General features: G+C 32.5%; 1 protein-coding gene across 2 annotated transcripts in view; it reads right to left on the reverse strand.

The window, feature by feature from the left end:
• LOC105468251 (calcitonin receptor like receptor) overlaps positions 1–23,245 on the reverse strand; it is a 106,752-nt gene extending 83,507 nt beyond the window's left edge. The window contains exons 1-2 of one of the 2 annotated variants that reach the window (XM_071073031.1): positions 22,977–23,245; positions 5,023–5,090 (exon numbers count right to left, since the gene is read on the reverse strand). The gene's annotated coding sequence lies outside the window, so the exon portion shown is untranslated. The remainder of the gene's footprint in view (positions 1–5,022; positions 5,091–22,976) is intronic. The other variant, XM_071073032.1, reaches the window with a different exon arrangement.
• Positions 23,246–24,690: the final 1,445 nt, after the last annotated feature.

The raw sequence follows: 24,690 nt of genomic DNA on the forward strand, positions 1-24,690 counted from the left end.
AATCTTTACCCTGCTCTAAAATTTTTGCAACAAAATTTGTATATAGATTAAAATTTTATTTTAAGAAAACTCCTGTCCAAATGGCAGCAAATGAATGCTTTTAAAAAGTTCTTCCAGATTGCATTACGACTATAACTTTTATCAAAAATAATGGCAATAATTATCATGTTGATAATAATAGTAGCTAACACGTCTGGAAGGCTTACTAAGTTTCAAACACTAATCTATACATTACCTATTTATACCTCTACTTGTAGCTATCTATTTATATAGAGTGTCCACCAAATCTGGAAATACAAATGATATATAATAAATGGTTCACTTATATATATTAGATTGTAATACTTTTAAAAAGTAATACTTGATTTTCTAGACTTTACGGTCACCTTACAACAATCATGTAAAGTAGGTACTATGATTAACCCAGCTTTACCAATGAGGGACCTGAAGCTCAGTCAGTTTATTAACTTTAACACATGATTAAAAATTGATTAATTCAAGGATTGAATCAGGCAGTCTGGCTTTAAAGTTTACACTCAAGATCAAAATGCATTATTATAGACTTTGAGATATAATTTAATTCTTAATCCATGTTAAACACAAGTAAAATTTTATTTGCCCTATATTATTTAATGAGACGAAGAAGGGGGAAGCTGACATGTCCTTTTGAAAGGAGGCTTGGCAAACATCAATGTACCCACCATCCTCGTCCCCTTGTTTGTGACCTAGGAGATTGTTATACTTTGCAAAAATGCTCTCTAGTAAGATTCAGAATGGGTAATACAACACTTGTGTTTTTTGGTGTGGGGAGGGAGACGTAGGTAAAAGAGAAGAAGGAAGATTGTGAAGAGAGAAGTGGAAAAGGATAACTAGCTGGAAACTTGTACCTTCGAAGTTTTCACTGGCAGATCAGTTTTAGGAAGGAGATCAAATCGAGTCTGAGGATCAGGAAATTGATTTCTGTAAAACAAGCTGTTTCTGCCTATGTGGTAAGAGTATGGATAACTCACTTCGTAGATCCTTGGTCTAGGGAAAAGTATAACACATAGTAAATGGGGAAACTCAATTCTACCAAAAATGAAAATGTTGTTGCATTTGAGAACCATTATGGCAGGCAATGTAGTAAAAAAGATAAATAAGACACTCATCCTAATTTAATGTAAAACAAATTTGAAAATAAAAAAATGATAACTAAAGAATTTCATGAAGGTATTATTGTCACTGCATATAATATGCTTTCTACTAAATTTCAATGGCAGTTTATGTTTACCTACTTACATATTAAATAATTGCTATTACATTGGCATCATAATTCCTCTTATGAGAGGAAATGTTCTTTCTGATAAATTAAAAATCCACTTAGAGTAGAGCAGACTCTTGGTCATAAATGTTATCAGGTGCTCAAATGTCAGGGGAAGAAGTCTCTTCTCCATGAACCAAATTAGAAAATGCGTTACTTTTACTCGTGCAACAGAAGCTGGAAAATGAGTGACAAAAGGAAAGAATGGGTAAAGACAGAATAAAGTCAAAGAGATAGAGAGAGGTCAGAATAGATTATTGGGAGAAATAAGTGATTCTAAAAATGGTCATTTATACTATTGATTTGAAGTTGTTTGTGTTGGTGGTATGTGAACCTCTCCCATATCTGCTACCGTGTAAATCTTTAATGAAGCCTACTATCTGTGTGAGTGAAATTTTTTACAAAGATCAACACCAGGGCTGTTTCAGGGATCAATGCAAAGCAGAACAACTTTATTCACTAAAGAAGAGTCTGATTAAGGGCAAATTAACAAGGACATTGCAGGGAAGCATATTCATGAGGGGTTCCACCATTTTACAGAAAGAATAATAATATGATAATCTTTTAGTGTTGAAGGAGTTACTGGTAGGCTTTCATGGCACTTAAGATGAGACCCTCAAGGCACATGATCAAGTACGTTTACCAATACTTACTTATTTAAGCCAGTGCCATATTTAGGTCCCAGCTTTATTTTGCTGTGGTACATGTAAGTTAACATAAATGACAAGTCTCGCTGACCTCATTTGTTTGAATTTTAACTACTTTAATTGGAAACACTGCTCATTACACAACAAAATGAGAATGAGTATTTTGTAAACATTCTGTTATAAAAATGAATGTTTTGAATCTTTAATTATGACCTGCAAGTCATTAACTGTGTCTCTCATACACATGGGAGTATACCTAATTTGAACTCTGAGCAATAGGACAGTGTGCTTTAAAATTTTAAAGAGATGATAAAATAATCATTCATGGCCGGGCGCGGTGGCTCGAGCCTGTAATCCCAGCACTTTGGGAGGCCGAGATGGGCGGATCACGAGGTCAGGAGATCGAGACCATCCTGGCTAACACGGTGAAACCCCATCTCTACTAAAAAATACAAAAAACTAGCCGGGCGAGGTGGCAGGTGTCTGTAGTCCCAGCTACTCGGGAGGCTGAGGCAGGAGAATGGCATAAACCTGGGAGGCAGAGCTTGCAGTGAGCTGAGATCCAGCCACTGCACTCCAGCCTGAGCGACAGAGCGAGACTCCATCTCAAAAATAAAATAAAATAAAATAAAATAATCATTCATAAAATTGATTTATTAAGCACACTTCAAAACACTATAAGCATAACTTTTCTGGAGTATTTTCATATAATTTACAAATATATTTTTTAGTTTATATAATATGTTAAATATTGCTTCAATTTTAGCTGGATTAAAATTTAAATGCAAAAATGGACCTATTAAATGATTAGAAATTTATAAGTTAATATCTTTACTACTTTGGACTCTGAAAGAACTTTCCACAAGATTACTAAACTTTACCGATAACTAGAAATAGATGCTTCTGTTGCCAAAATTCAAACTAGCCAGAGACATTTCCCCTTATATTTGTTTATTTCCCACTTCTTACCCATCTGTCAAGTTTCAGTCAGCTGTATGATTATATAAATAAAACCATGCAAAAAAAAAAAGAAAAAACCCTTGTAGTTAGAGGAATTGAACTATTACAAATCACATAGCTGGTTACAAAGAACTTCAGATGATATTTTATTTTTAGCTCTTATCTTTAGGTCAGAGAGTTATAGGCAGCTATTTCAGAATCTTAGAGCCGAAATGGACCTGAGAAATCTTATAGAAAAATCTTCTCATTTTAGAGACACAAATTAGGAGCTCATGAGGGTTTTGTGATTTGCTTTATATTCCACGGCAGTGGTAGAAGAGCTAAGACTGGGAACCCCTTCTCCTAAGTCTCTGTTCTGTACTTCTTTTATTATGTTAAAATAGAAACATATATAATTCAAACTAATATGATGGCAAACTGCAATCATAGTTCTCATTTAAATTTTTAATTTCCATAAAGAAAATTTTTGTCTACCTCTGTCTTGCTGGAATTGAAGTGAATTTACACCTTAAACTGCACTATTAGAACAAAAAGCAACTCAAATGGCAGCCATTAACTTCTCACAGAAAATCTTTCCAATGCTCTACGAGTTCTGTGAGACCAGGCTAATGAAGAGAATGCACCTTTAAACTTGGACCTTTCATTTTCAGTTACTTCCAATGTATCTTCTTTAAACTCTCAAAGAGATGTTATAATTTATAAGTTGAAAAACATACTTGGAAAAAATATAGTGTATTCCTCTCAGCGTTCACAGGAAGACATGACTGATACACACAGATAGTGGGAGGCCAAATCCAATTCTTCACTGGTAAGTGAATTTTCTCCCATCGTGCTCTCTTTCCTATGTTTCTTTATTAAGCAAACTTTGGGCCTTTTGAAAGTTGATCTGGTATTACTTCACATAAAAACCATCAGCAAGAAAAATCCAGCTGTCAGATAGAAGTAGGCATTTTGAGCATTCAAACCTTGCTCTAAGGAACAGTGAGTCATGTGAAATGTAATGTGCAAAGGAAGCTGACACATGAAAGGACAGCACAACAATGATGAGTTCCCAAAGACATGCTGTGGGAGAAAGAACAATTATAGAGGATCTATTTTTGGGCCCAGCAGTATGAACTGGGAATTTAAAAATCACAGCTTAAGTACAGAAGGAGGAATGATGTCACCCAGTTTTAAATTTAAGAGAAAATAATTAGTAGCCTTTAGTTTTAATTTAGGTTATTACCATTTATTATGATGATACATTATTGAATTGTCAAATTTCTGCAGTCTAAAAACAAGTTAATGCAGGACATTTAATTTTGTAGGACAGGCAACTGTGAGGTGTAATATTAATTGCATAATTAATATTTTATTTGCCATGGTACTATAATGCCAAACATAAATAACAAGACAAACACATCTGGAACAGTAGTCTTTCTGGAAGCACCAATGCCCCAAAAGCCTGTAGTTAATGCCCAGGATTGAAAATAAGACCTCAGAGTGGCCAGGGAGTTCTAAAAATAATATTTAGAGTCATTTAAAGTTTTTTCCTTTGCTTATAAATAAGGTATCATCTTATATTCCAAATATAAGAAAGTTTTACATCCATTCATAGGACTATAACAGTAACAATGTGAATAGAAAATAAAGAACTCTATAGAGAAAAGGAATTTAGTTCAAATGAGCAATTTAGCCCTATTTTATCATGTTAAACATAATTTTTGGTATATATCCATATAATTATGGTTATAATATGTTTTATATAGTATATATACATATATGATGTCTGTGGCTAATTTTACAAAATAACTAATATTAATAAATCTACTAGGACACATTCAAATTAATTTGACACTCCCGGTAGTCTGGCCAAGAGAATGGCAATATGGAGACTAAGTCCACTGCCAAGGTCCCAAGGAAATAATTTTGTAAGTGTGACAGATGTCCATGATTCCATCTTTATCAGTATTTTGTTAGATTGCCTTTCAAGATTCTCTTTTATTCTAAAGTTAACCATATACCTTTCTGTGAAATACTTCTTACTATTGTTAACATGGTCTTATTATCCTCAACTGGAAATCCTACATGTACTTTCATTAGGTCATGGATGTTCTTTTGTAATATATGCAATACCTGAAAGTAGGGCCATCCAAAGTTTTGACAGGTGGTAGCACAAGTGGTTGGTGTATCATCGTAGGACCCTAGATGACAAGAGAACATTCCTGTGAATTTGGTAATATTATGAGTGGATAGTGGGATTTCTCAGAATTTAACTTCAAGTTAAATACTAGTGTGTTTCTTTGTTAAAACCATAAACGTACATATTTCAAATGATACTTTTCAATGGAAAGTTGGGAGGAGACATACCAGGTATATTGAGGTTGTCAGCATGCTAACCTGAAAGTAATCAGTAACTTTGTTCTTGGTATCGTATGTCCTAAGAATGGGAACTCCAATGGGCACAAACATGGAGGCAGATAGTGCCTGTTGTTTAAGGTCTTGGCCCTAGGAAGATGTGTAATCTGTGTTTGCATGGCTCTGTTCTACGGGCTGGGGATATGGTAGTCCCTGCTCTCATGGAGCTTATATTATAAGGAGAAAAAAAAAGAAACAAATAAATATAAAAATGTCCAGTGTTGATAAGTGGCATGAAGGACAGTAAAGCAAGCTAAGGGAGAATAGGGAGAAACGTATGATGGTGGTATACCAGATAGAATAGTCATAAGAAGCGTCTGTGAAGAAGTGGTATTTGAGCAGTAGACCTGTAGTAAGGGAGCACACTACCCTTAACGTTCGGGAGAACAGTTGCTTTTAGAAGAAAAGATGACTGAGTCAATGGTTCTAAGGCAGGAATGACTTGGCTAGTTCAAAGTACAGAAAGAGAGTCAATATAGTCATAGTGGAGTGAATGAGGGCAAAGAGCATTCAAGAACTTGGTCAAAGAGGGAACCAGAGGCCAGATCTTGTCAGTAATAAGTTTTAACTCTCTATAAACATAAAATGTTACTAACAAGTTAAATTAATTCCTTGTCAAACAAATATTGAAGTTACATAAATGTAGTTTACATACATCCTTTCAGGCTCAAACTAATGTTGAAAGCAAGACACAGCTAGTTTACCTTGCTTTGCGTTTATACACTGAATTTCAAGAACTTGAAAAATGTCAGAATTGCATTTTGTGAATCATTTATCTCAATTAACTCATATTGACATTTGAAAGGCTTTTAATGACCTTGTGCTTATGGGGCATCAATTTTCTACTAGACCTAACAATAATCAGATCTATTGCAATAATTTCTTTAAAGTCAATAGAGACGTTTATGTAAACCCTCAAAAATATTCAGAAAGCTTATTATTAAAAGTAATCTCTGCAATTGAATCTTTTGTAAACCAAAAAACACTTCCAATTATTTTGAAAAATTACGTTGTAAATGTTTACACCTTCATGTGTTTTAATAACATATTATATATCACTAAAAATTGACTAGTATAATTAGAATCATGTAGTCGTATTAATTAGATGTGTATTTGTACATTATCAAAAAGTCTGCATATACAGTTAACACATTGCATAAAGATGTTTCAGTCAAAGACGGTCCACATATATGACTGTGGTGCCATAGATTTTCATACAGTATTTTTTACTGTACTTTCTATATTTTGGTGTGTTTAAGTACACAAAGACTTACCAGTGTGTCTCCGTTGCCTACAATATTTAGTATAATAATATAGATTTGCAGTCTAGGAGCAATAAGCTTCACCACACAGCCCAGGTGTGTAGCAGGCTATCCTATCTAGGTTTCTGTAAGTACCCTCTGTAATGTTCACACAGTGACAAACTCACCTAATGACATATTTCTCAGGACATATCCCAATCCTTAAGTGACACCTGACTATATTTAGAATCTGGATTTCTAAAAGCTATTTCAGAAAAAATAAAAGTTCTTATTTTTTTATGTTCTTAAGTTCTTATTAATTTATGAAGATATGCAAGCTTCATAAATTCAACCTTTATTGGCATACATATGGAATTCAGCAGGTTCAAGGTTGAAGTTTATTTTTAGTATTTTCCCAACTTTCTAGAAAATACCACTAGAAGTAGAAATACTCAGAAGAATTATTTTTTTTTCTGCATGGTTCTTTTTTCATCCCGGTCGAAAATGCTATGAAAGAACCTTTCCAGCTTTTTGGTGTTTGGGACATGTAAATGGTCACTTCTGGCTATCAGCAAATTTATTGATGAGTTAACTTGGGTTAATAAACAGGTTGCATATATTAATAAAATTACAATGTATGTGTGAACATGTACTTACTACCTCTTTCTTCTGAAAAATATCAGTTATCTGTGATATCAAACTAAGTACTAAAACAGGTTAAAATTCAAGAAGAAAGGATAAAAACAAAACATTATTAAGCCCCAATGTAAAAGATAAAAATACCTAGGGAAAACTCAAAAGAAAGAGCTAATTTTGTTCAAGTAGCAGAACTGGTGAAATGGTTGGACAATAAAATCCTAATCAACTAAATCTGGAAAACACAGAAAAGTAATACAGCAAATAGGAATAATACCTAGACTTTCTTGATATGATGTTGCCATGGTGAAATATAACAACTTAGCTGAAGAAAAAAATATATAAACCTAAGTATATTTATGAAGAGAAAATCAGAACCTTGAAGAAATATACTGGTTAAATTCAGCTGATGGCTCTAAAGGCAATCAAGTGAATTAAAAAATGAGGAATTATGTGAAAAACACAAACTTCAATGCTTTCTATGATGTTTTGACATGTAAGAAATAATTTTTTACAATAGGTAGAAAGAGACACAATCACTCTCAGGAGATATGCAAGCTTCATAAATTATTGTAAATGTGCAACCAGTTTTTAAAAAATAACACATAAACACCCCTGAATAGAATTATTCATTTTCCTCCTCTCTTTATTTTTCAAAGGAGATTTTGATAGATATTAGTTTTTGAATAAAGAGAAATAGAAAGTTAGAGCTATGATTCAAGACATTTTCTATCTGTGTTCTTGTTCATGATGAGAAATGTTATTCATGCATATCCAATTTTAAAAGCAATAAAACATATTTTTCCTTTCCCTGGACCATCTAACCAAAGAGAGATAGTTAATCCTTCTCTTAAATAGTTAAAAGCAAAAAGTGACTTAATTATAACCCTGCAACATTAAGTCACTGCCATTCAATTAGAAACAAATGTTTCAGAGGAAAATTTTAATTCATTTAGCTTACAAATTCATTGTGACTCATAATAAGGAAAATGGAGATTAAAACCACAATGAGATACTATGCTACACTGAACCGACTAGCAACAATTAAAAAGTTTGACAGTAATACGCAGCATTAGAAAAGATATGATGCAATGGAAACCTCATACACCCTTGGTGGGAGTATAAATTGGCATAAGCATTTTAAATTGCTAGGATCCTGAAATCTCACTGAAAAATATATCCTCAAAAAAACATGGACATATGTGTACCAGGAGATATGTTAACAAAATGTTCATAGCCTCATTGTTTGTAATAGCAAAACTGTGGAAGCAATCCAGATGTTCCTCAGCAGGAAAAAGGATAAATACATTGTGTTACATTCATACAATGGAACACTGTAATAGTGAAAGGAAAGAGCCACAGCTATACCCATTAACAATGATTTATCTCAAGAACATAATGCCGAAAGGAAGAAGCAAGTCTTCAAAGAATGTATTCAAGATAATTCCAGTTTCATTAAAGTAAAAATAAAAACAGAAAAATAACGTAAAAGTTTGCCCAGAAACCATATGTGGTAAAGTCGTAAAGTAAAACAAGGAAATGATTAGTACAAGCTTAGGGTAAAGTCCATGTGAGTCAATCAGGGAAGAACATGATGGACAATCTTGGGTCTAAGTATACAGGAGTTTATTTATTTAAACAGTATATGTGTATGAGTTAGACTGTCCTTGTTTGCTATAAAGAAATACCTGAGGCTGGGTAATTTATAAAGAAAATAGGTTTAATTGGCTCACGGTTCTGCAGGCTGTATAAGCATGGCTCCAGCGTCTGTTTCTGGCAGAGCCTCAGGAAGTCTACATTCATGACAAAAGGGGAGCTGACATATCCTCATATCTCGTGGAGACAGACGGAGCAAGAGAGGGAGCAGAAAGGTCCTATACTCTTTTAAACAACCAGACTTTGTGTGAACTAACATAGTGAGAACTCACTTATTACCAAGGGGATGGTGCTAGGTCATTCACGATACAATCTCCTTCCACCAGGCCCCACCTCCAACACTGGGAATCACATTTCAACATTCAACCTTCATATGAGATTTGGAGGGGACAAACATCCAATCTATATCAGTATGGTATACATAACATTCTACATACGAAACTACATTCTACATTCTACATCTAACATTTCTACATAAGAAAATTAAGAAAATTTCTTAATTATAAAGGTTTTTGTAGAAAAGTATGCAGAGCATAATTCCCTCCTACAGAATGATGTATTTGTAATGAATCTATGGATCAACATATATGAAATGCAATTTATTAGGGAAAGGTCAAGGGATCTGAGTGGGAGATGGAGCTGCCTTATACAGTACTGATCCTATTTGAAAGTTTATTATGTGATTTAAATGTACAAATTCCATTTGATTTCAAGTTAATTCTTTTTTTTCTTTTTCTTTTTTCTTTTTTTTTTTTTTTTTTTTGAGACGGAGTCTCGCTCTGTCGCCCAGGCTGGAGTGCAGTGGCCGGATCTCAGCTCACTGCAAGCTCCGCCTCCCAGGTTTACGCCATTCTCCTGCCTCAGCCTCCCGAGTAGCTGGGACTACAGGCGCCCACCACCTGGCCCGGCTAGTTTTTTTTTTTTGTATTTTTTTTAGTAGAGACGGGGTTTCACCGTGTTAGCCAGGATGGTCTCGATTTCCTGACCTCGTGATCCGCCCGTCTCGGCCTCCCAAAGTGCTGGGATTACAGGCTTGAGCCACCGCGCCCAGCCTGATTTCAAGTTAATTCTTATATATACAAAGGAATTTTGGAACAGCAATAATTTTTAACCCTTAAATCAAGGGGTGTGTGTGTGTGTGTGTGTGTGTGTGTGTGTGTGTGTATTTACCCCTGAATCTGATGAAGGTGAAAAGGGTCTACAAATTTGTAATTTGGATTATTACCAAGTTCCTAAGATTTTTAAGTTAGAATGATTCAGACAGGAAAAATGTGCCACCAAGTCACAGAACTAATCATTCTCAGCCCAGAATTAAAATAGGAAGTATTACAACATTTTGTTATTTATGGGTAGCTCAGTATACATTTATAGTTATTGTTTAGTTATTTGTGAAGACCATCACTTGATTTAAACATGTGTCCTATTTACTGACTTATTTTGTTATTGTAAGTTTGACTCTATTGGGTTATTATGCCTTACTTACACAACATCCAAAATACAGAAAAGAGAACACTATCTCAGGGCACACATGCATCACTTAAGCATCATCTCCATCTGTCTGTTGAGCCATCCCAGACTAATTTGGTAGGTTCAGAATAAGCAGAGAGATTTTCACTTTACCAAACAGCACTGCTGCTTTAAATGTGATATGACCAATGTAGCCCAACCTGTTGAGGTCCTGAGAGACTGAGACAGATTTTATGACCCCTACACTTAAAAGCAGAGTAATTATCTTGACCAATTGGGTTCAATCCTGAAACGCAAGTCAGTTATTACCACCCAGGAAGTGGTATTTACTTTTCACAATTTTTTAAATAAATACTTTTCAGCTCTTATCAGAAGTAATAACCCTGAGGCTTAACGCTCACCATGCCCCAATCAAAAAGGCAGATTAAAGATTTACCATCCAAAATTTTAGACCAAGTATCTGGAAGACATTTGCATGTCAACTAAAAATGGTACCCATTGAAGTGCCCATTGTCCATGGCCATGTAGACAAAGCATCTCATCTTAATTTATGTGATTCGGCACTGGATGTTTATAATGTAACAAATTACAATTCTAGCTAATCAAATGTCTTATTGGACTAATTTATCTTCCTTTACAGCCTCTCCTTTTATCTTCTCTTTCTTTTCCTGTCTTTATTCTGTTTGCTCCCCTTTTCTTTTAAGGTTTCTCTTGCTTTCAAATTTCAAACCTCCCTCTGATCTTTTAACTTGGTGAGCAATAATTACTAAGTTAATATTGTTTTTACAGTCATATATTTCTATTCTTTAGATGCGAAGTTTTTTCGTTACAGTCTGTTCTGGTTGGCTTTTCACTCTTTAATCTTGTTCCTTCCATTTCAAATTTCATCAGCTTTTGGGTCAATCTCCCAAGACTTCACACTGCCATTTGTAAAAGCCACTGTCATCAGACCTGGAACAAAATGCATGGCTCTGGATTTACCCAAAAAGAGCAAAGTTTAGGATGTGCAACATTTTAAAATGTTCAATTCAATTTTAAATATATATTATTTAAAACTGAGATACATATAGGCTGGGCATCGTGGCTCACACCTGTAATCCGAGCACTTTGGGATGCCAAGGCGGGTGGATCACGAGGTCAGGAGAACAAGACCATCCTGGCTAATACAGTGAAACCCAGTCTCTACTGAAAATACAAAAAATTAGGTGGTCGTGGTGACAGGTGCCTGTAGTCCCAGCTACTCAGGAGGCTGAGACAGGAGAATGGCATGAACCCGGGAGGCGGAGCTTGCAGACTGCACTCCAGCCTGGGCGACAGAGCGAGACTCCATCTCAAAAATCAAAAATCAACAACAAAAAACACTGAGATACATATAAACCTGGAGAGCACACCTACTTTAGAAACATCTGAAGTGAATAATTAGTTAGCAATAGGAATTAATTAAAACATGACTTATCAGAGAAATCTTAATAACATTTGTTTGTAAATAACATCATGAATTATAAAATTGATTTAAGGTTATATTTCATGCTGTAGACTAGTCGGTTATGTCACTGGTGTTACCATCAATCTCTGGAATAGACATACTTAACACAGTCAAGGCAATCCAACATACAGAGAGCTAAAAAAAAAAAAAAAAAAAAAAAAAAACTACTAAAAAAGTTTGATTTTTACACATACCCTAAAATCCACTCTGCAATACAGAGTACGTTGTAATAATTAGCAAAACTATTTAAAATTTATAGAAATGTTTTTACATCTAATTTAGGATCAAACAATTTTTCAGACTTCAAAATAACCTTAATTCAATCTACAAGTAGTATTTTGTCAGAAAAGGCTCTCAAGGATATTTGGTGTCCCCACTGAATCTAGGTGAGAGTGAACAAGTATTTTGGCACAGGCTTTTTCTAAACGAGAATATTGGGAATAACCATTTGTTATTGCAGGGACTGGTACTAGCTTGAGAAAGTGTGACATGCCTGCTCACTGTGAAAAATTAGTCATCTTTGCACTCAAACTTTAAGGGCAAAGTATACAAATCCAAATTTATTTCAAGGCTTTTATTTATGTAGAGTTTGTCTTAAGTGCCTTTTACATTATTTCATCAAGCCTCTTCAGATTAGAAATTTCCACTGTCTTGTCTTTTTAAAGACAGCCCTATTTTATTATTTTTTTCTATTTTAAGCTCCTTAGGATAAAGAAAATGTGTTGTAGAATACTGAATTATCTTGTCATATATAAACTTACCAGAAACAAACTGACTAATTTTAAAAACAAAATATAGCTTTTCAAAGGACATGCTTATCTGTATGTTTTATAATAATAACTTTATCAAAAATATGCTGTTTGATAATGACTATATCAAATAAAGTCAGAAAGTTTAGGGATAAGAGTTAAGAAACAGGAAAGGTTGGTTGTAAGAAGAAGCAATTTGACAATTTTAAAAAATGTTTTGTGTGATAGTTCATCTAAGACAGAGAGTTATTTAATCCAAACCAGTGTGTTGCTTATGGTTTAAAATCCAGTCAGTAGTGTGATAAGAGAATATGTAGAAGAACAGTAAAATTACAACTTTGACACATTTTGTATACATATTTTATCTGAATACTGTGGATATATGTTGGTAATTAGTATTTTTCTCAAAGTAAAGTTATTGTTTTACTGAATGACATACATATTTGAACTCAGAAGAAAGAAAACCTTAATAGTGGTATTTCTAGATAAATTAATAATTAGAATTCTGCTTAAAAAGAAAACAATAAAGTTAACACTGAATCTCAAACAAATGAGGAATCTAAATGAGAAAATAAAAGGTGTATTCTTATAATATGAGTTGTGTCCATTCAGAAGATAACTTGTGTAAAGATTCATAATGAGGCTTTCAAACAAATTATGATTTATTTAATCACAAATATGTATTTCAATTTATAAAATAGTCCTTTGACTGTAAGTTTAGAAAACTTCCGTAACCATACAATGATGTAAGGTCATTGACAGTTGGCATTGTTTTTGAGTTATCTGTATTTACACATCAACCCTGAAAAGCTTAATAAATTACAGACCAACAAACATGTAACTTACTGTTTACCAAACAGATGTAAAACTTTTTGGCAATTAAACAGAATTTGTATTATGCTATAGATGTTTTCAGAAAAGATTACTTTTCTTTCCTTCAATTTCATTGCTAAGTTTTTGTGTGCGCGTGTGTGTTTTTTTATTTTTTTTTCTCCTCCTTGTATAGGCTCTTTAGTGCTATTGTCCAGAAAGGCAATAAGTAACGGAATAAGGCTTTTGTTGGGAGGCAAGAGTTGGCAAATCAGCCAGTTTCAACAAGAATTCTGCCAGTTTTAGCCATTGTGTGGCCATTTGGGGAAAGGCTTCAACATTTTATGTTAAAATACTGCGTGATCTTCTCATTTACCCTAATTTGAAAGGTCATTCCCTGGAATTTAGTAAAATCTGAACATTAAGTATATTACAGGAAGCATCTTCTAACTTTTTTCCTTTCAAAGTCAGTGAAGGAATACATATTAGGTTGAAGTAAGAATTAAAAAATGAAAATTAATTTTTGAATATTTTCTTTTTGGAAATATACAGTGATTCTAACACCTTCAGTATTTTTACCCCAGCACCTCTTGAATAATATATAAACTCACATGAAGCCAATATCCAGTTTTCTGTGAATTAGACTCTAGCATAAAGAAACATTCATTAATTTATTCATTTATTCATTTAAATATTTAGTAAACAGTTTTAGGGCACCTAATATACAGCACTTATCTAGGTGCTTCATATATATTAGTGAAATGAAAATCAGGCAGAAATCCTTGCACTGGAGCTTACATGTTAGTGGGTGGATGGAAAATAAAAAATAACAGCAAGGTTGGGTATGGTGGCTCACGCCTGTAATACCAGCACTTTGGGAGGCCAAGGTGGGTGGATCACTTGAGGCCAGAAATTTGAGACCAGCCTGGCCAACATGGCGAAACCCCGCCTCTACTAAAAATACAAAAATTAGCTGGGTGTGGTCATGCTGAGGTAGGAGAATCACTCAAACCCGGGAGGCAGAGGTTGCAGTGAGCCAAGATCATACCCCTGCACTCCAGCCTGGGCAAGAGAGCAAGACTATTCAAATAAGTAAATAAATACAAAACAAAACAAAACAAAACAAAAAAACAGTAAATATGTAAATTATAGTAGATTGGTGCAAGATGATTAGTATTACAAGAAAAAAGGACAAACTAAACTAGATGAAGAAGAAAAGAGGTCTGTGGTGGTATAGACGTAGGTTGATTTTAAATAATTATCGATGTAAGCTCTTTAGAAGAGTTCACATTGGAGCATGATTGCAGGGTGGTGAGGGACTTAGGTATATGGATATGTGAGAGAAGAACATTTTATGCTAATCGAAAGAAACCTACAAGTAATTCTTAATTCTCCTTTAGAAAATGTGTATATCCTTCTTTAAATCTGTGCCAATTGAAATCAGAAGTACTGGCAATAAGTAAACTTGTCTAGAGGTGAAGGACTTGATAAATGGAAGAAGAGACATTTAAATCTGGAATACAAGATCTATAGGTCCATAAGTAAGGAAGATAGCACTCTTTTCATATTCAGATGCTAATGTGATGCTTATGTAATGTAGAGCAAAAGACAAATAAACCTAGAAATTATTAAAATAAATACTCCTTCATACTATTATGAGATCATTGTATTACTATTATAATCTTATATCAATGAAATTATATGATGCACAATGATCTTTGTTCCTTACCAAAAATTTAATTTCATTGCAAGCAGTTGTTAAACTGGAATGGATATACTGTTATAACTGATGTCCCTATACATATTAGGTTGAACTAAAATGTCCAGACAAATAAAAAAGCATGTCTGTTATAAAGACTGTTTCCCTTCCATGATGATAACATCACGCAACTATTTCTGTAAGGAAAATGTAGACCAGAATGTAGGACAAGCCTTTAAGTCTAAACTATTTCGAGTAAGGGGGTAGAACGTTGTCAGAGTGTAAACATCTAACATCTTTTATTTCTTTTAAAACAGCACATGCCATTTCAAGACCTACACCATAGTTAGATTTAATGAAACATTGAGATGGAGTCTCTCTTTTCTAAGTTAGGAATCCATTAACTAAATTTATTTAACTTATCCAGGCCTCTAGTTTAGGAAGCCACATGTCATATTTAAGGTTTTGAACATATGCAGTCTTTTACGGTACTGGAGTTAGGACAGTTGAGAACTTGCTGAATGAACTTAGCTTTCAGGATTAGTATGAAAAGTTACACATTTAATGGATGTTTTTGAAGAATGCTTGCATTATATCTAAACTCAAATATAAAGTCTTTGTTAATTTTGGTGTGTATTTACTTTGAAGGAAGTAGACTGGAATTTGGTTCATTAAATATAAACATATATTAATTTTATGATCAAAATGACTTTCACACTGATAACATGGAACATAGAACAGGAAATCCTTTTGGAAAGTGCATAATTAAGGAAGTTAGCTATTGTGAGAAATTCAATTAATTAAAAAATTAAACAATATTTAGGAAAATCATTATATGAATTTCACTCCTGCCAGGTTGTTCCAGGCCTTAATATTTGCTCATATCTCATTTGAAGGCCTTCCTATTCAAATTAATGAAGACAAATATTCATCAAATCTTTATTCTTAGGAATATCACTTTCTTTAACCATGGTATTTGCAATGGAATTAGACATAAAAAATATTTTTTTTTCAAAGTAGGAAAGGTAAAAATTATATTAGAAGCAATTGAAAGGGAGATATTTCAGAATATCTTAACCAAAGAAAACTTAAAATTGCAAACACGGTGAATCTGGTTGTTGTTTATTTCAAGTTTTTTGATGTTTTGTCAATAACTGAAGGTTTGCTATGATAATAAATATATACATATTTATTATATGTATTTGATTTATCTGATTTATCAGACATTAAAAGATCTGATTTATCAGGTTTTGTCATTTTAGAAAACACTCTAGTTAAGATATTGAGTCTTGATCTTGTGACAAGATGAAAAATAGAGTGACAGCCAGCAGTATGGATTAAGACTTTACACTTTGATTGGAACTGTCTTTACAAAACATGGAAGTGGTGGTGTTGTTGTCCAGAGTAGGAGACCTGTCTTGCTGGCCTTTGACATCTAGCATAGGGCCAGGCACCTCATAAGTACTTATTATGAGGTACTTTTATGGACCATATTGTTTAATCCTAGTATCCCCTAATAGAAATAAATGTATAGTCATATGAGTTAAAATATAAATATTCTTTGACAGAAATAAACTATGGGATGAAAAATCAGTCTGCTTTCTTCCCCCAAATGAAATATACTGCAATATTACCAGATTTTAATTTGTTTAGAGAAAGAGCAATTTTGGCATACAGGAAAATATGCTACTCTTGACCACCTGAGGTCAGAATGTAGCTATTGGGCATATGGTTTGGAAAAAAGTCAATGTTAGGCTAAGTGAGAAAACTTAGTGGAAGGAGAGGGATACCAAAAGAGAGATGGAAGTCTATTGCCAGCTGCAGATTGTACTTACTGTATAGTTTTTCCTAAAGCCCTGAAAGTCATGCCTTCTGTTTCCTGGGAAAACTCTTGGCCATTTGTTTCTGATGTCCATGTCTGTCTTTTGAATTCTGTCCCTTACTCTCTGATCTATAAAAGTATCTGAAGTGGCTTAAAAACATTACACACACACACACACACATACACATACACACATATATACACACACATATATACATACATATATATTTTTTACCTTATTTTATAAGAGTAACTGTCATGTGAATTACCTGAAACATGGGTTTTTAAACTGAGAGTTGAAGAACTCTTAACATAGCTATCAAAAAAGAGATCCTATGAAACTCATGCAACTGTATGGAAAACGTGAGTCCCTTTGAATGTAGTTTGTTTGTTTGTTATTTATGGAAAAAAAGTTATTGGTTTCATTACATCCTCAATGTGGGTCTTAATTTATAAAATATTGAATGATAAATTCTTAAAATGAATTATGTTAAACCAAAACCTAAATTTTTTTTTGCCCTCCTATTGCACAGGCACTCTTTCTATTTTTGAAATATAATAAATAAGAAAATACAAGTGTCTCCCTTTAGGTGGCAGTAATAAGTTCCTATAATAAGAACTTTAAAAAAAAAGTCAAAAACAACTTGGAATCCTAAAAACTGAATTTATTGGATCCTTCTTAATGTTCTCATTTTGAGATTGTGGAGCTGCTATAATAATCAAAACTAAAATTTTCTGACAGATGTCTACATTTATTCTACTGTAGTATAGTCACACAAGTAGCAAATAAATTTGTATAAATAAGTTTACTTTTATTATCCTGTGTTAGAATAGATTCAGTTTGGATTTGGTGAATCATATCACTATTCAACTTTGCACAACTTTGGTAATGAGAGGTCTAATAATAGATAATACACAATAGTATAATGAAATATTTAGGATTTAGATTCATAATATATTTAGGATAAAACCGGAGTTTTGTCAATGAGGATTGTGCAGCTTTGGGTTTCATTGAGTTTCATGTGTAAAGAAACACAACAATTTTTGTTTAATATACCTTTTTAAATTGTTCATATGCAGGTATTTTTAAGTGTTCAAGTTCTATGGAGATAGTAATTGTCAATATCAATTTTATTAGGTTCTGGCATGTATTGTACGATGGCAAAAGGATGGTCACTCTAACACTGTAATTACAAATCACACTTGTTCACTCTTCCTGTCTTACAGATAGATTGCATTCTGTCTATCCATATGGATGTTGATTGTTTGGAATGAAATTTGCATAGAAACAAATTATGTCCTCAGTCTCATTCACAACAGACTTAAGGTGAACATAAAAATTTATTAAATATGTACCAAATGCCAAGTACTAAAAAATTGCCACGTGTTAATTCACGGATTACTTACAAAACCTTATAAAGCAGTATGATTATCACTTACACTTTATAGATGAGAAAGAGGAACTGATAAGTGGTAAATTTGGGGTTCATATGTGGATGGTCTAAATCCAAAGTGCATCACAGTGTACTTCTATAAATACCATATACCTAAATTTCTAAAATAAATGCAGAAATTTTTTCTTAATTTATAAAGTATATTTGTATATTTGTAGAAAAGACAGAAACAAATATATCATTAAAAGTAATATTTTAAAGACATATTCACATTGACTAATAAAACATTAAACATGTTACTATAATATTGTTTCCATTACTAAGTACAAAATAAAAATCAGTTTTGTATTGATGACATTCTTTTCCCATGATTTTAACCCTCTTTTTCTATTATAATGTTATTTATTGCTCTCTGATACTTACCAAAATTTCTATTTTTCCTTCAAATTATCCTTGGAAGAAAGGCAAAATCGAGGTGCATATGCAAAAGATCTGCATAATCATTGGTCTCAGGTTAATTAGTGAACACCATTCAAATTAACACTCATTTGTAAAATTTATGAATTCAGTAGTCGGATACAAGAAAAACTTATCTTCATTTTGGTTAATAAAACCAAACCTGTGTGCTCATGAATATGTATTGATCCTCCATGTGACTAGGCTGTAAGGAGATGGGCACTTATAAACCATCTAGTTGGTACGTAACTAAATCATTGCAATTTAATATACCAAATGATATGCTCAAAATTCACTATAATTTTATGAGAAACATAAATGAGCTTAAGTTAGCCTAAGTCTGAATAGAGAAATAACTACAGTTTTATGCAAAAGTTCATGGCATATTAACTTTTTTTTTTTGAGATGGAGTCTCGCTCTGTCTCCCAGGCTGGAGTGCAGTGGCCATATTAACATTTTTTAATTCAAAAAGATATGTTCTGTGTTAAGGGAAATAAGATTTGTCTGAAAATTGGGCTTCATTCAGCAATGTTAATAAAATATAAAACTATAGCCTCAATACCATAGGGGTTATTTATGTATTCATTTTGGCTTATGCTAGGTTGAACTGGGTTGGGATTTTTGTCTTTTTAATTTTTAGTAATGGAAAAAGTGTATAACACATTTAATTTGAACCATGAAAAAATTAAAAAATAAAACATTTTAACATTTCAAAAGTAAATACACTAGTTGGGCCATCTTTGCAAACAATAATATTTTGGTGTGTTAGTTTTGAATAATACTGTCTCTTAAGTAAACAGACTAATTGAAGAAAAAAATGGAAGAATTGTGTTTTTGGAAAATATTTGCAACTTATTACCTGATAATAATTCTAGTAACCTAGGAAACAGAGACCCTAACTCAGTTCACAGGCAGTGATACTATTTTATATTTTTGTAAGAAGTAAGACCTGATTGTGTCCTTAAAAATGGAATACATTTCTTCTCTTTTTTGTAATATAGCTTACTACAATTAAATTAATTTGAGTTTAAGATTATTCAAATAAGGAAAAATGCAGAGATTAATTGACTTAATCTAATTCACATGGTCCATGTGAATAAATGGGAAAAGGATAGATCCATCTGGTTAGAATGCAGAGTTTATCTTGTATTTCTGGTAAGTTTTTATTTTCCACCTATTTGCATCATAATATTTTTGTATATTAAATGAGAAGATGTCTTGAAATAATATGTAATCCAGTATGGTACATGTACTTTGTCAGAAAAATAGAACATACCTGAGAAATTGTGAATGTGTATAGTTTACCCATAGATTTGAAAACCAGATACAGATAAATGTTTTAAATAGCTGTGTACCATTTGTCTATCTTAAGCGTATTCTCCAAAATTGTGAGTAAGTCAAAACTAAGATACATTACACACTTGACTCTCATAAGAGTGTCTTTCATTAACACCATTGCAATGATAGAGCTTGTGTTTACGGTTTAATAGCTTCTCTGAATGCCAAGCATAAGATACGCAATAAAGCAAAAGATTTTAAATAACCTTTCTTGAACATATTTGTATTCTGAAAAGTTGGTACTGTAATCATATCTCCAAAACCAGAATTATTTGTTAAAGCTGTATTCAAGGTCATATGTAGAGTATGAAATAAATTTTGTTTACTGAATACATTTTTGATCCTTTAAAGATTATTATTGTTTTCTATAAAGATCTAGAATAATCTTTTAAAATTAAGTTACTATCAAACTTCTGCCATGTAGATAAAATTGGTAACAAAATATTTTTACAATGTTTCCAAATACGATCTAGTTAGAAATATGTAGTGATGCTATTAACTGAAATTCAGTTAGTCTTTATGTGTTTATCAAATAACTTGTCCACATTAATCTGTAAAGCAAATAACATAATCGTTTTACCTTTATATTATTTTCAATATTTTTTATTAAATTTTATTTCTGTTATGCATGAAAAAATAGTGTAATATGTGCAAGTGAACGTAAATGTTCTTACAAATATGCTAAGTATTGACTTCACTTAAAATTCATACATGTTCGGAGTTACCAGTGAGAAAAGCATATACATCTTGCCCATTCATTTAAAACAATTTTCAAAGTTACAGACCCAGTATTATTTTTAAAAATGTTTTTGTTATTCCAGTTTTTCAAAGTGAATGAACAGTTTCATATATTATAAAAATCTACATATTTTAACTTTTAGTATAATGCTTTGGTATGTAAGATAGAAAAAATCTTGTAACAATAACTGAAAACATTATCTCTTTAAGAAATAGAATATTTCAGGTAAAACATATTTTAGCTCACGTTATTCACATAATGTTTCAATTCTGTGTTTAATTTTACTTATTTAGAATTGACTGAAGGCTCAATGCATTGATTTTATGATGCTACAAGGAAACATCATCTAGCAAAGTAAATTCATTTCTTTATGGCTAAAAGCATGCATTGATACTCTGACATTCTCTTATCATTAAAGAAAGCACATTTTGAACACAACAATCTGAATTTTTATTTCAAACTTCCAGTTATGTCCTCAAAGATTTCCTTTGGCGAATGACCTTCAATGTTCATCGTCTAGTGTTTTTCAAAAGTATTTTTGGAAAACAAAGATTATAACCCATACTGTTAGTAAACTCATAAAAATTTAATCAAATTATATAAGAGAATTATGGGTTTGGGGCTGGCAATTAAACAAAAATTAAGGAAGTTTGGAGAGTTTCTCATTATAAAATATGATTGTAATATAATACCTCCTAAGAAAATAATCTGAATTAAAAATAATGTTGTTTTAATTTTTGTTACTAAGCCATCGCATTGGGTTAGTAAATGTGTTGTTTCCACTTTCTCCCCCATTTATATAATGGCGAAAGTCACATTCTAAAAACACTCTTCCCATTTCTACACATGTGTCAGGGAACTCAGTACAATTGAAGATTGAAAAGAGAGAGAAATCAGCCATGATACCTTTAAAGAATCACAAATGTAAGAATTAATTTAAATCTTCATTATGTTGAGGAATTTGTGGAAAAATTGAGTTGTAAATTACTGAGGAGTTACTCAGGATGTTTGTAGCCTACTATTAATGTGCCAGATATGAGTGATTAAGTACAGGATGCTTCCAATGCAGGACATCTTGGAAAGTATAATTTCATTTAGGTAAGAAACTGTATAACTTAAAAATTATATCTATCAATGTCATTTAAAATTTGACATCAAACTTTCTCCAGCAACAAATTTGTGCTATATCTATACAAACAATTTGTTAAGCAGACACTAGTTTCTTAAATTGTTCAGGACAGTCTGTACCATCGGAATGAGCATTAACAGATGTTTTATCTCAACATTTCAGTAAGTTCCATCCTGGAAATTCTTTTTTAATAAGTACTTTAATTTCTTCATTTAATCATCTAATATACTTGTTTAGGAAAGCTGTCACATTTCTTTATCCACAGATATCTTGGTATCACACCCTCCTCCAAAAGCTTGCAGAGGGGAACCAGTCAAGTTGAAGTATTCTCTTAAAGATTTCAAAATTAAGAATTGTTTTAACAATCTACATTTCCTAAACTCTAGGTCTTTTCTTTGTAGCCGACACCATGATCCACATAAAGAGGAAACAGTTCAGGGTTAGCAGAAAACAGATTTAAACACATCTGGCAACAATGAACAACAAAAATTAGTTCAGTAGTTACAGATATATGTGTAAATAAAGGTGAAAGGCAAATAAAAGCAAATGTAACAAATGCAAAGTGATTACTTTTCAAAACTCTGCATTGTGTTCAACCACAGAGTAAGTGAGACTCCGAGACCCATTAAGTAGCTATTCTTTCACCTCTTTCTTAGAGCTGATAACATGGAAAGTTTAAAGACCCTTCCTGGGGGAAAAATGTTTTCCAGCTGTCAAGATTCAAGCTTAGCTAATAGTAGAGCTAATTTTAAAAGGCATTGTTCTCTGATTAAGATATTTGTTCAGAAATATGTCTTTTAATCCATTTAGATTTTTAATACTTGCTAAATTTATTTTCTAGAATACCATGGTAAACAATATTATCTAGTAGTATTAGATTTTGTATTAACTTTGGGGTAATAGGCTGTATTTTCTCTAGCATGTGAAATAAATGAGAGTATGTTTCAACATTATTTCAATGCTACCTACTAAATTCTATAATAGAAACATTGCCAAACTATATGAGAATACTACTTAGAATAAATATATTTATTTTGAATGTGCACTTACCCAGTCCAGCTCTTAAGGAAATTCTTTGTGAAATATTCTTAGGATGAAACTTTACTTTCTGAGATTCCGCAGAAGAGGCAAGGTGGGAAAGAGTGAAAGCTTTGCAATGTGATCCTGCAATCAGGATGAGATTCAGTTAGCAGAGCTTGATGGTCCTAAAGCAGGAGGTGACACTTTGCTGGAGAGAGAGAGGTTGTTCTGAGTAGATTGTAAGTGTTGTCAGATTGTAAGTGATCAGCAGCAGAAGGGAAACATCAGAGCTTCCTGTTACATCACTCTGACCCCGCCTGCAGTTAGTGTTAGGTTACTTTCTTTCTCAAATAGCATACCCCAGGAAAGCAGCACTCCTTTCTTATTGTGAGACAAGAGCAAGAAGCAGCCTGAACAGGGAGAGATCATAGGCTGTGTGAATGCATTGTTACCAGTAAAAAGCTGGCTGGCTTTCACCTTGACTGAGTTCTGTTAGAACTTGCCAAACAAGCTACTTGTGATTTGAAGGAAATCTGAATATAGTATTCTGCTCAAAGAATCAAAGAGTTAGGCGTGTGTGCGTGTGTGTGTGCGTGTGTGTGTTGAATTATAGCTTACAAAGTATCCAGGAAAAAAATATCTAACAAATCTGTGTTCATAGCACAACACAGAAAAAAAATTAACTGCATTCATCATAATTGGTTTTGTGATTTGGCTCTTATTAATTTGGAGCTCTGCTAATTGGGTGCTATTCCTCCATCAGTTCCTAAGTGCAGTTCCTAATCAGTTACTCAGATCAAGAAACTTTATCCTGCAGTTTTTAAATCTTTTATTTTTTCCTTTACCTTCTTCATAACATAAGAACATGAGTGTATGTGTTATAAATTCAACTTGTGTATGTGTGTGTATAGAGTATTTCTTTTATAATATATAATATATCAGTATTATATTTGTCAAAATAGCCTTTGGAATAATTCATAATTTTAAAATTACTGCACACATTTACAAATATTTGGTATAATTATGTTATTTATAATATAAAAATAATTTATACCACAATATTTGTAAATCAATACAATCTTAAAGAAAATGTAGATATGTTATAAACATAATATTATAAAATAATATAAATACAAAGCATATTTTATTTCTTAGACAAAATTTCATCTCAAAGCATAATTTTTCCTGAATATGTTTAATACATCATTGGATATGATCAGGGGAAAATGTTGTAAATTTGAAATGCTTTTGTCATTTTTATAATTTGGTAAATGTATGATATGAAACAATAATTATAACCCCTGTAACCTAAACAGCACTAAAAGTCACTTAATTTATCAGGGCATAAATTTTCTCATCTATAAACTAGAAGAGATAGCTTTTATCTCTAAAGCTTTGAATTGCCAGATTTCATAACATTTAGAAATAGATAAGATATGGTGAGGATCATTCAATTCTTAGTAAATTGTTAGTGTAATTCCAGGATAAAATGAGGTGCCCATACACCTTGTAGGCAAACAAAGGAGGTAAAGGCAAAATAGATTCAGGAATATCATGTTTTTAATGCAGGGTGCTCACGTTCATATTTTTATTGTCTGAATTAGTGGAAGAAAATGTGTATACGCTCTTTGAGTTTAAGACAAGTAAGATCAATATTGATAAAAAATTACAGACATATAAAAATAAGATATACCTTAATCTCTGTAATTATGGTTAATAGAAAAGACTTGTAAGATCTTGAGTT

Source organism: Macaca nemestrina, chromosome 11 (genome assembly GCF_043159975.1).
Source record: "Macaca nemestrina isolate mMacNem1 chromosome 11, mMacNem.hap1, whole genome shotgun sequence".
Classification (NCBI taxonomy): Eukaryota; Metazoa; Chordata; class Mammalia; order Primates; family Cercopithecidae; genus Macaca; species Macaca nemestrina.